The sequence below is a fragment of the Salmo trutta genome, chromosome 1, assembly GCF_901001165.1.
Source record: "Salmo trutta chromosome 1, fSalTru1.1, whole genome shotgun sequence".
NCBI classification, from domain to species: Eukaryota; Metazoa; Chordata; class Actinopteri; order Salmoniformes; family Salmonidae; genus Salmo; species Salmo trutta.
The window spans coordinates 46572638-46585468 of NC_042957.1; the positions used below are offsets into that span (position 1 = coordinate 46572638).

General features: G+C 38.9%; 1 long non-coding RNA gene across 1 annotated transcript; it reads right to left on the bottom strand.

The window, feature by feature from the left end:
* Positions 1 to 2342: 2342 nt before the first annotated feature.
* Positions 2343 to 11002, bottom strand: LOC115197466 (uncharacterized). The gene is made up of 2 exons (XR_003879019.1): positions 10022 to 11002; positions 2343 to 3460 (listed from the first exon to the last, which is right to left on the bottom strand). It is a non-coding gene; the product is annotated as an uncharacterized LOC115197466 (long non-coding RNA).
* Between the last annotated feature and the right edge of the window lie 1829 nt (positions 11003 to 12831).

Consider the following 12831-nt stretch of genomic DNA (forward strand, 5'->3'; position numbering starts at 1 on the left):
TCTTTAAAATATTTAACTGCTCCTTCTGGGGAGTGCCAATATGACATCAGCGATCCAGGGTTTAGATACATCATTAGACTCACCTATGTTGATATGTTCCATCCATAGACAGTATTGGTGTGCCAGCAAATCTTGTCACCTGACCTGGGTAAAATCATATGATGCCAGTGGTGTATAGTACCTAATTAACAATACTTTAAAGTGCTACTTAAGAAGAGTTTTGGGAGATCTGTACTTTACTTTACTATTTATATTTTTGACAACTCTTACTTCGCTACATTCCTAAAGAAATATTGAACTTTTTACTGACAACCCAAAGTACTCGTTACATTTTGAATGCTTAGCAGAACAGGAAAATTGTGAAATTCATGCACTTATCAAGAGAACACGTGGTCATTCCTACTGCCTATGTTCTGGTTGACTCACTAAACACAAATGCATCTTTTGTAATAATGTCTGAGTGCTGAAGTGTGCCCCTAGCTATCTGTGAATTTTAAAAACAAGAAAATGCTTTTCTTAATATAAGGAATTTGAAATTATTTATACTTTTACTTTTGATATTTAAGTATATTTTAGCAATTACGTTTACTTTTGATACTTAAATATATTTAAAACCAAATACTTTTCAACTTTAACTCAAGTTGTATTTTACTGGGTGACTTTCACTTTTACTTGAGTAACTTCCTTACTCAAGTATGACAATTGGGTACTATTTCCACCACTGTATGATGCACTGATTTCTGTCTTTTGATTTCACATTAGTCATACATCTTTACAACATCTGGATAGGTGAAAAGAGTAAAACTTACAAATGGAGGTTTAATCATCTACACTGATATTAAATGAGTTGTGATAGTTTGATGTTCTCCAATGAATCCAGCACTACAGACTGACTAGACATTTACACTACCGTTCAAACGTTTGGGGTCACTTAGAAATGTCCTTATTTTTTAAAGAAAAGAACATTCTTTGTCCATTAAAACAACATCAAATTTATCAGAAATACAGTGTAGACATCGTTAATGTTGTAAATGACTATTGTAGCTAGAAACGGCTGATTTTTAATGGAAAATCTACATAGGGGTACAGCGGCCCATTATCAGCAACCCTCACTCCTGTGTTCCAATGGCACGTTGTGTTAGCTAATCCAAGTTTATCATTTTAAAAGGCTAATTGAGCATTAGAAAACCATTTTACAATTATGTTAGCACAGCTGAAAACTGTTGTTCTAATTAAAGAAGCAATAAAACTGGCCTTCTTTAGACTAGTTGAGTATCTGGAGCATCAGCATTTGTGGGTTCGATTACAGGCTCAAAATGGCCAGAAACAAATAACTTTCTTCTGAAACTCGTCAGTCTATTCTTGTTCTGAGAAATGAAGGCTATTCCAAGCGAGAAATTGCAAAGAAACGGAATATCTCATACAACGCTGTGTACTACTCCCTTCACAGAAAAGCGCAAACTGGCTCTAACCAGAATAGAAAGAGGAGTGGGAGGCAACTGAGCAAGGACAAGTACATTAGAGTGTCTAGTTTGAGAAACAGACGCATCACAAGTCCTCAACTGAGCAAGGACAAGTACATTAGAGTGTCTAGTTTGAGAAACAGACGCATCACAAGTCCTCAACTGGCAACTTCATTAAATAGTACCCGCAAAACACCAGTCTCAACGTCAACAGTGAAGAGGCGACTCCGGGATGCTGGCCTTCTAGGCAGAGTTGCAAAGAAAAAGCCATATCTCAGACTGGCCAATAAAAATAAAAGATTAAGATGGGCAAAAGAACACACACTGGACAGAGGAACTCTACCTAGAAGGCCAGCATCTGTGAGGCGTCTGTTTCTCAAACTAGACACTCTAATGTACTTTTCCTCTTGCTCAGTTGTGCACCGGGGTCTCCCACTCCTCTTTCTATTCTGGTTAGAGCCAGTTTGCGCTGTTCTGTGAAGGGAGTAGTACACTGCGTTGTATGTGATCTTCAGTGATGGTTGCTGATAATGGGCCTCTGTATGTACGTAGATATTCCATAAAATCAGCCATTTCCTGCTACAATAGTCATTTACAACATTAACTGTCTACACTGTATTTCTGATCAATTTTATGTTATTTTAATGGACAAAAAATTTGCTTTTCTTTCAAAAACAAAGATATTTCTATGTGACCCCAAACTTAAGAACGGTAGTGTATATGACTCATTTATATGGCAGAAGGAGGCTCTGTGTGTGTTGTGCATACTATCTCCTACTTCACTTCCCTTAAAAATAAATCAGTTTTCTCACACAGACACCATCCAAGCACAAAAACAATGAAATAGTATGCCAAAATTGAAAATACAGAAGGGCACAATGGGGTTAAAATAGTTTTTATAAAAACTGAACATGCTTCTCTAGGCTTTCACACTTAGTATTAAAATAATATTACTCTCTTCTCATTCAGTACAATACAAACCAGTTTGTGAGATGAATGAAGCAAACAGCCAAATAAATACTGTGCTAATGTCACTTACTATACTAATGTAAATGATAATATTGCCCCTGAAGCTCAGGGGAATTATTTGTTTCTATAGTACTATAAAGATACACCATCTTCAAAGTTAGGATTTAAGTGTTTTTTGTTGTTAAATGGACTGGGAGACCTTTCAGATTTGGTGGCTGGATTTAACACTGACCCATATGAATCTGATGCCCACAGATATAAGTCACAACAAAGTACACAATTGAAGAGACATTGAGGTAAACAGGTACGCATATACTGTCTTAGCAACTATAAGAAAGAATACTAACAGCTGTTTCCATTGAAATAAGGCAAATACAGTATTGTAAACTGTCAAAACCATTTGCCGGTTTTCAAAATTAAAGTGACTGAATTTAAATTTAGAGGACCAGAGGAAAGAATACAAATAATAAAGTCCAGTAACAATACATTCTACTAGTGCATTGTGGATTACTGCTTCGTAATGAAAACTGACCTTGGAAATTCATGAAAGCTAATACTTCAATTATATGTATACAATATAATCATGGTCAATTGCATTAGTCTTGGTTTGACCCTCTGTGACTTTGATGCTGTTTTTATTTAGCTAAAGGAAGTTAGTGTCAGAGAAAGTACATACAGTATGCAAATGAATTCATTTTACTGAGATAATTAGAATACTGTAACTACATTAGAATATAACATTTTACAACAATGTTAAACATAATCTAAAAACTCCTATCAGAAATTGCACACTGAAATTAGTGTGTTTCATCAATTGCAACAAACACAATTTGTTGCAAACACATTACAGAAACATTAAGTGTTGAAATGTATTCATTTTGTCACTAAGGTTAGCCTACACACATGTACATACATCTACCTTGCCTAGCGGATCCTCCTCTGCAGGTTCTTTATTTGCCCCAGACTTCTTCTTCTTCTTTTTGTTTTTCTTCTTTTTGGCACCGCTGTCATCTCCCTGGCCCTTGTCACTACCATAGGACAAAAAACAATAACATGTAACTAACCATAAGACTTTCCATAGGCCAGGAGAGTGCCACAACTGTTTCAGTCCTCTTCATTACCAACCTAGAATACCCAGTATCTTATAAGATATGTTGGAAACAAGCATGTGGTGACCTTTTGTCCCAAATACAGATAACTTACAGTTTATCCCTAAGCTAGTTTAAATTGGTTGGAGATATTCCTCCATCCCCTGATCACCAAGGACTCTAGAAGAGCCCCCACCCCCACCCTGATGCCCATTTCCTGGGCAGGACAGGACAGGGAGACAGCAGTATACTTACAAGAACAGGGGGTGATCCCATTAGCGTCCACGAGGGGAGTGAGGCTAGGGACTGGCCTGTATTTGTAACACCAGGACAGATGGTGAATCACATGACCCCCGGGGGGAGTGTGTGTGGCAATGCTTGTCTGTGTGTGTATGTGGGATATTAAGGGGACGCCGTCAGGAACAATAGACGACCAAGCATTCAATGGCTTATTCGACAGGCTTCCATTCCAGCAGTCGAGCATAACTACCCTCCAGAACCATTCATTTCATTTAGCTAACTAACGTTAACATGAATATTTGATAGCTAACTTATTTAGCTACCTAGCAGGGTTCCAGATGCTCGCATACACGCTGACATCATCAAGCTACACAAGGGCTGTAATCCACACCCAGTTTAAATAGGTTGTTGTTGATTGTTGGCAGAACCAATAGCTTCAATGCAACCAAGAGAGTTTTGACAATGGTTGCATCCAAGCTAAACATAACTACATGTCACTATATGGTCAGGTCAACATCGCAATTTACAGAAGGAATGATAAGAGCAGTTACTTTCATTTTCTTCTGGAAAAATAACGCTCAAGTCGGAGCTCTAGAAAGATGGCTGTGTTTTCGAATTGGAATTCCAAGACGGATGACTGTTCAAAATATTTTTCCCCAGTCGGAGCTCGTTTCCAAATGTCATAGCCCCCAAGTTCCCAGTTGTCTTGAATGCACTGAAGTCTGAGATTTCCGGCATCAAGTGTATCACTCATGTCAGACAGCTGTCACCTAGCTTAACTTGGTCATTCCAAATATGCGGTGTGTTTTGGACCTCATAACTTTTGGGGAATTTTTTTTTCTTTTTTCTGTGTATTGTATCAGAAAAATATTTTGGTCAAACTCAGGCACATATTTTTTAGGGTGCATTTTCCAACTAACAGGGTGGAACCTAACTGGGTGGAAATTTGGAACACAGACATAGCTCTGTGAGTGAGCAAGATTGAGCTAGTATAATGGTGAACACTTGAACAGGATTTTAACTTCTCTATCAAATAAATGAAAAGTGGTTCCTTTTCTCTATAACTTAGCCTAACGCCATACCCAAACAGGACACACACAAATGTATTTTGTCCCCCCACACCAAACGCGATCACGACATGCAGGTTGAAATATCAAAAACAGTTATATTAATCTGGGGACAGGTTGAAAAGCATTACACATTTATGGCAATTTAGCTAGCTAGCTTGCTGTTGCTAGCTAATTTGTCCTATTTAGCTAGCTTGCTGTTGCTAGCCAATTTGTCATAGGATATAAACGTTGTTATTTTACCTGAAATGCCCAAGGTCCTCTACTCTGACAATTAATCCACAAATAAAACGGTAAACAGAATCTTTTCAAGTCATCTCTCCTCCTTCCAGGCTTTGTCTTTGGACTTTATATGGCATCTTTAGATTGGCATCTAAACTTTCATAATAAAAGGTGTATTACCACGACCGACCGACCGACCTCAGTTCATCTTTCAATCACCCACGTAGGTATCACCAATGAGGAGATGGCACGTGGGTATCTGCTTCTATAAACCAAAGAGGAGATGGGAGAGGCAGGACTTGCACCGCATTCAGTGTAACAAATAGAACTGACATATTTTAGCGCCTGGCAACGCAGACGCTCGTTGGCTCACGCGAGCAGTGTGGGTGCAATGATTGAATAACATGTATGTGTATATTTATTTTGCAATGCAAGCAGTATGGTCAGCATGTGTGGTCGTCTGAGATCCCTAAAGATCGGAAAGCTGCCACGGTCATCCCCCTCTTCAAAGGGGGAGAGACTCTAGACCCTAACTGTTACAGACCTATGTCTATCCTGCCCTGCCTTTCTAAGTCTTGGAAAGCCAAGTTTACAAATAGATCACCGACCATTTCGAAACCCACCGTACCTTCTCCACTATGCAATCTGGTTTCCGAGCTGGTCATGGGTGCACATCAGCCACGTTCAAGGTCCTAAACGATATCATAACCGCCATCGATAAAAGACAGTACGGTGCAGCCGTCTTCATCGACCTGGCAAAGGCTTTCGACTCTGTCAATCACCGCATTCTTATCTGCAGACTCAATAGCCTTGGTTTCTCAAATGACTGCCTCGCCAGGTTCCCCAACTACTTCTCAGATAGAGTTCAGTGTGTCAAATCGGAGGGCCTGTATTCCGGACCTCTGGCAGTCTTTATGGGGGTGCCAAAGGGTTCAATTCGCGGGACGAAGACTCTTTTCTCTGTATACAGTTGTAGTCAGAAGTTTACATACACCTTAGCCAAATACATTTAAAACTCAGTTTTGCACAATTCCTGACATTTAATCCTAGTAAAAACTCCCTGTCTTAGGTCAGTTCGGATCACCACTATTTTAAGAATGTGAAATGTCAGAATTATTTATTTCAGCTTTTATTTCTTTCATCATATTCCCAGTGGGTCAGAAGTTTACATACAGTCAATTAGTATTTGGTAGCATTGCCTTTAAATTGTTTAACTTGGGTCGAATGTTTCGGGTAGCCTTCTACAAGCTTTCCACAATAAGTTGGGTGAATTTTGGCCCATTCCTCCTGACAGAGCTGGTGTAACTGAGTCAGGTTTATAGGCCTCCTTGCTCGCACACGCCTTTTCAGTTCTGCCCACACATTTTCTATAGGATTGAGGTCTGGGCTTTGTGGTGGACACTCCAATACCTTGACTTTGTTGTCCTTAAGCCATTTTTCCACAACTTTGGAAGTATGCTTGGGGTCATTGTCCATTTGGAAGACCCATTTGCGACCAAGCTTTAACTTCCTGACACGTCTTGAGATGTTGCTTCAATATATCCACATAAATTTCCATCCTCATGATGCCATCTATTTTGTGAAGTGCACCAGTCCCTCCTGCAGCAAAGCACCCCCACAACATGATGCTGCCACCCCCGTGCTTCACGGTTGGGATTGTGTGCGTCAGCTTGCAAGCCTCCCCCCTTTTCCTCCAAACATAACGATGGTCATTATGGCCAAACAGTTCTATTTTTGTTTCATCAGACCAGAGGACATTTCTCCAAAAAGTACGATCTTTGTCCCTATGTGCAGTTGCAAACCGTAGTCTGACTTTTTTATGGCGGTTTTGGAGCAGTGGCTTCCTCCTTGCTGAGCGGCCTTTCAGGTTATGTCGATATAGGACTCGTTTTACTGTGGATATGGATATTTTTGTACCCGTTTCCTCCAGCATCTTCAGAAGGTCCTTTGCTGTTGTTCTGGGATTGATTTGCACTTTTCGCACGAAAGAACGCATCTCCTTCCTGAGCGGTATGACGGCTGTGTGGTCCCATGGTGTTTATACTTGCGTACTATTGTTTGTACAGATGAAAGTGCCACCTTCAGGCGTTTGGAAATTGCTCCCAAGGATGAACCAGACATGTGGAGGTCTACAATGTTTTTCTGAGGTCTTGGCTGATTTCTTTTGATTTTCCCATGATGTCAAGCAAAGAGGCACTGAGTTTCAAGGTAGGCCTTGAAATACATCCACAGGTACACCTCCAATTGACTCAAATGATGTCAATTAGCCTATCAGAAGCTTCTAAAGCCATGACATCATTTTCTGGAATTTTCCAAGCTGTTTAAAGGCACAGTCAACTTAGTGTATGTACACTTCTGACCCACTGGAATTGTGATACAGTGAATTATAAGTGAAATAATCTGTCTGTAAACAATTGTTGTGAAAATTACTTGTGTCATGCACAAAGTAGATGTCCTAACCGACTTGCCAAAACCATAGTTTGTTAACAAGACATTTGTGGAGTGGTTGAAAAACAAGTTATAATGACTCCAATCTAAGTATATGTAAACTTCTGACTTCAACTGTATATCAATGATGTCACTCTTGCTGCTGGTGATTCTCTGATCCACCTCTACGCAGACAACACCATTCTGTATACATCTGGACCTCCTTTGGACACTGTGTTAAAAAACCTCCAAACGAGTTTCAATGCCAAACAACACTCTTTCTGTGGCCTCCAACTGCTCTTAAAAATGCTTGTAAAACTAAATGCATGCTCTTCAACCAATTGCTGCCCGACTAGCATCACTACTCTGGACGGTTCTGACTTAGAATATGTGGACAACAATAAATACCTAGGTGTCTGGTTAGACTGTAAACTCTCCTTCCAGACTCACATTAAGCACCTCTAATTCAAAATTAAATCTAGAATCGTCTGTTTCGCAACAAAGCATCCTTCACTCATGCTGCCAAACATACCCTCGTAAAACTGACTATGCAACTGATCCTTGACTTCAGCAATGTCATTTACAAAATAGCCTCCAACACTCTACTTAGCAAATTGGATATAGTCTATCACAGTGCCATCCGTTTTGTCACCAAAGCCCCATATACTACCCACCACTGCGACCTGTATGCTCTCATTGGCTGGCCCTCGCTACATATTCGTCGCCAAACCCACTGGCTCCAGGTCATCTATAAGTCTTTGCTTGTAAAAGCCCCACCTTATCTCAGCTCATTGGTCACCATGGCAACACCTACCCGTAGCACGGGCTCCAGCAGGTATATTTCACTGGTCATCCCCAAAGCCAACACCTCCTTTGGCCGCCTTTCCTTCCAGTTCTCTGCTGCCAATGACTGGAACGAATTGCAAAAATCACTTTAGCTGGAGACATATCTCTCTCACTAACTATAAGCATCAGCTGTCAGAGCAGCTTACCGATCACTGCACCTGTACACAGCCCATCTGTAAATAGCCCACCCAACTACCTCATCCCCATGTTATTTACTTTTTTTGCACCCCAGTACCTCTACTTGCACATCATCATGTGCACATCTATCAGTCCAGTGTTAATGCAACCTTTTTATTATTTCGCCACTATGGCCCATTTATTGCCTTACCTCCCTAATCTTACTACATTTGCACACACTGTACATAGATTTTTCTATTGTGTTATTTACTATACGTTTGTTCATCCCATGTGCAACTCTGTTGTTGTTTTTGTCACACTGCTTTACTTTATCTTGGCCAGGTCGCAGTTGTAAATGAGAACTTGTTCTCAACTGGCCTACCTGGTTAAATAAATAATAAAAATGTAACAGGGTGGAAATGTATGAGTGGGAAATACAGACTAACAAAATGAAACATGGAAAAATAGATAACAAAAATGTGTGTTTATATTGTTGTACCTTTGCACCACAGTTTTCCCACCAAAGAAATGATGCAACTTCCTGAATGTGGTGTCATTTTAGAAAGGGGTTGTTTTCTTAAAATGGAAAATTACAACAGACTAACAGGGTGGATAGTGATATCAGGGACAAAGAAAATCTTAAATAATAAATACAATAATCATGAAAAAAAACGTTATTGATATGAGAATTTAACTAGGGTTATAAAATAATGAAAATTTAAAATATTATTATTATTATTATTATTATTATAAGGCTTATATTTCTCATGTAAGTTGATGAATAATGTTCAAAATGAATAAAATTCCCTTTCAAATGCCATATTTCTGTGTTAAGGTAAAGTACACCTGACCTTATATTGAAAGCTTTTTGGAATTCACATTTTACACTAAATAAGTGACATTTCCTGAGGACATAAAAGGCACCGCATGGTAGGAATGAGCCAACTATGCTAAAGCATTTAGCACCTATCATGCTGGTGTTGCTGTGATGAAAAGACAGACGATGCATCATTATTTACCTGAATATGTTTATTATTTTTGACAGACAGCGTCACAAGTTCGGGAGTGAGCTAACTAACAAGTCAACGTCGTTAAAAGGCATAACGTTAGCTAACTAGCTAGCCAGCTATCAGTTTCGCATTTGACTTAAGACGTCTTATTTAACATTTGGGTGCTGTTTTCTATTCTAAATCAAGTGTTCCAGTTTAATATTGTACTACAATATGATTTGTGTTGGTCTTCACCGCATAATTGTATGTAATTGATCATAATATGGTTCAATTTCTTGTCCAGTGACCAATGGTAGTTAGCTAACGTTATGCCTCGCGTTAAAAGCAAAAGGAGGAACAGCATGAAACCCTGCCCATAACAGGAAAATAACCAATTTAGATCAAATCAGAGCGAAAAGCAGGAAATAAGTAACGTTAAACCGTTAGCACCAATCATCCAAAAGAAAGTGGGAGGGATTAGTTGAATTGGGTTTGCTCAAGCCCAGCTGAGTTTAGCTTGCATCGTATCTTTAAAACGAGCGCAATAGCATGACACATTTTCTATCGTGCTAAAAATAAGTGTGCACCCTTACCCATCATCAAAGTGATGCTCTTCATTTTCGCAATCACTGCAATGTCCATGGTCTTCTTCTACCTCCTCTTCTTTCTCCGGCTTCGGTGCTGTCTCATTCTCATCCGCCATCTTTAACCAGGAAGGGAAGAACCACCGCGTGCATTCAACGCCTCAAAACAACCTGCAATACTATTGGCCGACTGTTGTGGTGCATTCTGGTTCATGTAGTTATTCATGTGACAGGTTGTGAAATTGAAATCTTTTTTCAACAGCACTTTCGAAGCAGGCAAATGAATGCATGTCCCTAAACAGGACTGAGTCTCAGTTGTCTATTAAACAATGTCACGTAGATGTGACTCACCCAATGATTTATATATACACTAGATGACCACTCAGACGTGAGCTATACATAATAAAATGAAACAATTGAATAAAATTATTTTACTTAAAGTATTGTTTTTAGAAATGACTAATTTTACAGTCCCCGCTACAACAACAAAATTCTTAAATACATGTAATTTGGTCTTTAAAATATTTAACTGCTCCTTCTGGGGAGTGCCAATATGACATCAGCGATCCAGGGTTTAGATACATCATTAGACTCACCTATGTTGATATGTTCCATCCATAGACAGTATTGGTGTGCCAGCAAATCTTGTCACCTGACCTGGGTAAAATCATATGATGCCAGTGGTGTATAGTACCTAATTAACAATACTTTAAAGTGCTACTTAAGAAGAGTTTTGGGAGATCTGTACTTTACTTTACTATTTATATTTTTGACAACTCTTACTTCGCTACATTCCTAAAGAAATATTGAACTTTTTACTGACAACCCAAAGTACTCGTTACATTTTGAATGCTTAGCAGAACAGGAAAATTGTGAAATTCATGCACTTATCAAGAGAACACGTGGTCATTCCTACTGCCTATGTTCTGGTTGACTCACTAAACACAAATGCATCTTTTGTAATAATGTCTGAGTGCTGAAGTGTGCCCCTAGCTATCTGTGAATTTTAAAAACAAGAAAATGCTTTTCTTAATATAAGGAATTTGAAATTATTTATACTTTTACTTTTGATATTTAAGTATATTTTAGCAATTACGTTTACTTTTGATACTTAAATATATTTAAAACCAAATACTTTTCAACTTTAACTCAAGTTGTATTTTACTGGGTGACTTTCACTTTTACTTGAGTAACTTCCTTACTCAAGTATGACAATTGGGTACTATTTCCACCACTGTATGATGCACTGATTTCTGTCTTTTGATTTCACATTAGTCATACATCTTTACAACATCTGGATAGGTGAAAAGAGTAAAACTTACAAATGGAGGTTTAATCATCTACACTGATATTAAATGAGTTGTGATAGTTTGATGTTCTCCAATGAATCCAGCACTACAGACTGACTAGACATTTACACTACCGTTCAAACGTTTGGGGTCACTTAGAAATGTCCTTATTTTTTAAAGAAAAGAACATTCTTTGTCCATTAAAACAACATCAAATTTATCAGAAATACAGTGTAGACATCGTTAATGTTGTAAATGACTATTGTAGCTAGAAACGGCTGATTTTTAATGGAAAATCTACATAGGGGTACAGCGGCCCATTATCAGCAACCCTCACTCCTGTGTTCCAATGGCACGTTGTGTTAGCTAATCCAAGTTTATCATTTTAAAAGGCTAATTGAGCATTAGAAAACCATTTTACAATTATGTTAGCACAGCTGAAAACTGTTGTTCTAATTAAAGAAGCAATAAAACTGGCCTTCTTTAGACTAGTTGAGTATCTGGAGCATCAGCATTTGTGGGTTCGATTACAGGCTCAAAATGGCCAGAAACAAATAACTTTCTTCTGAAACTCGTCAGTCTATTCTTGTTCTGAGAAATGAAGGCTATTCCAAGCGAGAAATTGCAAAGAAACGGAATATCTCATACAACGCTGTGTACTACTCCCTTCACAGAAAAGCGCAAACTGGCTCTAACCAGAATAGAAAGAGGAGTGGGAGGCAACTGAGCAAGGACAAGTACATTAGAGTGTCTAGTTTGAGAAACAGACGCATCACAAGTCCTCAACTGAGCAAGGACAAGTACATTAGAGTGTCTAGTTTGAGAAACAGACGCATCACAAGTCCTCAACTGGCAACTTCATTAAATAGTACCCGCAAAACACCAGTCTCAACGTCAACAGTGAAGAGGCGACTCCGGGATGCTGGCCTTCTAGGCAGAGTTGCAAAGAAAAAGCCATATCTCAGACTGGCCAATAAAAATAAAAGATTAAGATGGGCAAAAGAACACACACTGGACAGAGGAACTCTACCTAGAAGGCCAGCATCTGTGAGGCGTCTGTTTCTCAAACTAGACACTCTAATGTACTTTTCCTCTTGCTCAGTTGTGCACCGGGGTCTCCCACTCCTCTTTCTATTCTGGTTAGAGCCAGTTTGCGCTGTTCTGTGAAGGGAGTAGTACACTGCGTTGTATGTGATCTTCAGTGATGGTTGCTGATAATGGGCCTCTGTATGTACGTAGATATTCCATAAAATCAGCCATTTCCTGCTACAATAGTCATTTACAACATTAACTGTCTACACTGTATTTCTGATCAATTTTATGTTATTTTAATGGACAAAAAATTTGCTTTTCTTTCAAAAACAAAGATATTTCTATGTGACCCCAAACTTAAGAACGGTAGTGTATATGACTCATTTATATGGCAGAAGGAGGCTCTGTGTGTGTTGTGCATACTATCTCCTACTTCACTTCCCTTAAAAATAAATCAGTTTTCTCACACAGACACCATCCAAGCACAAAAACAATGAA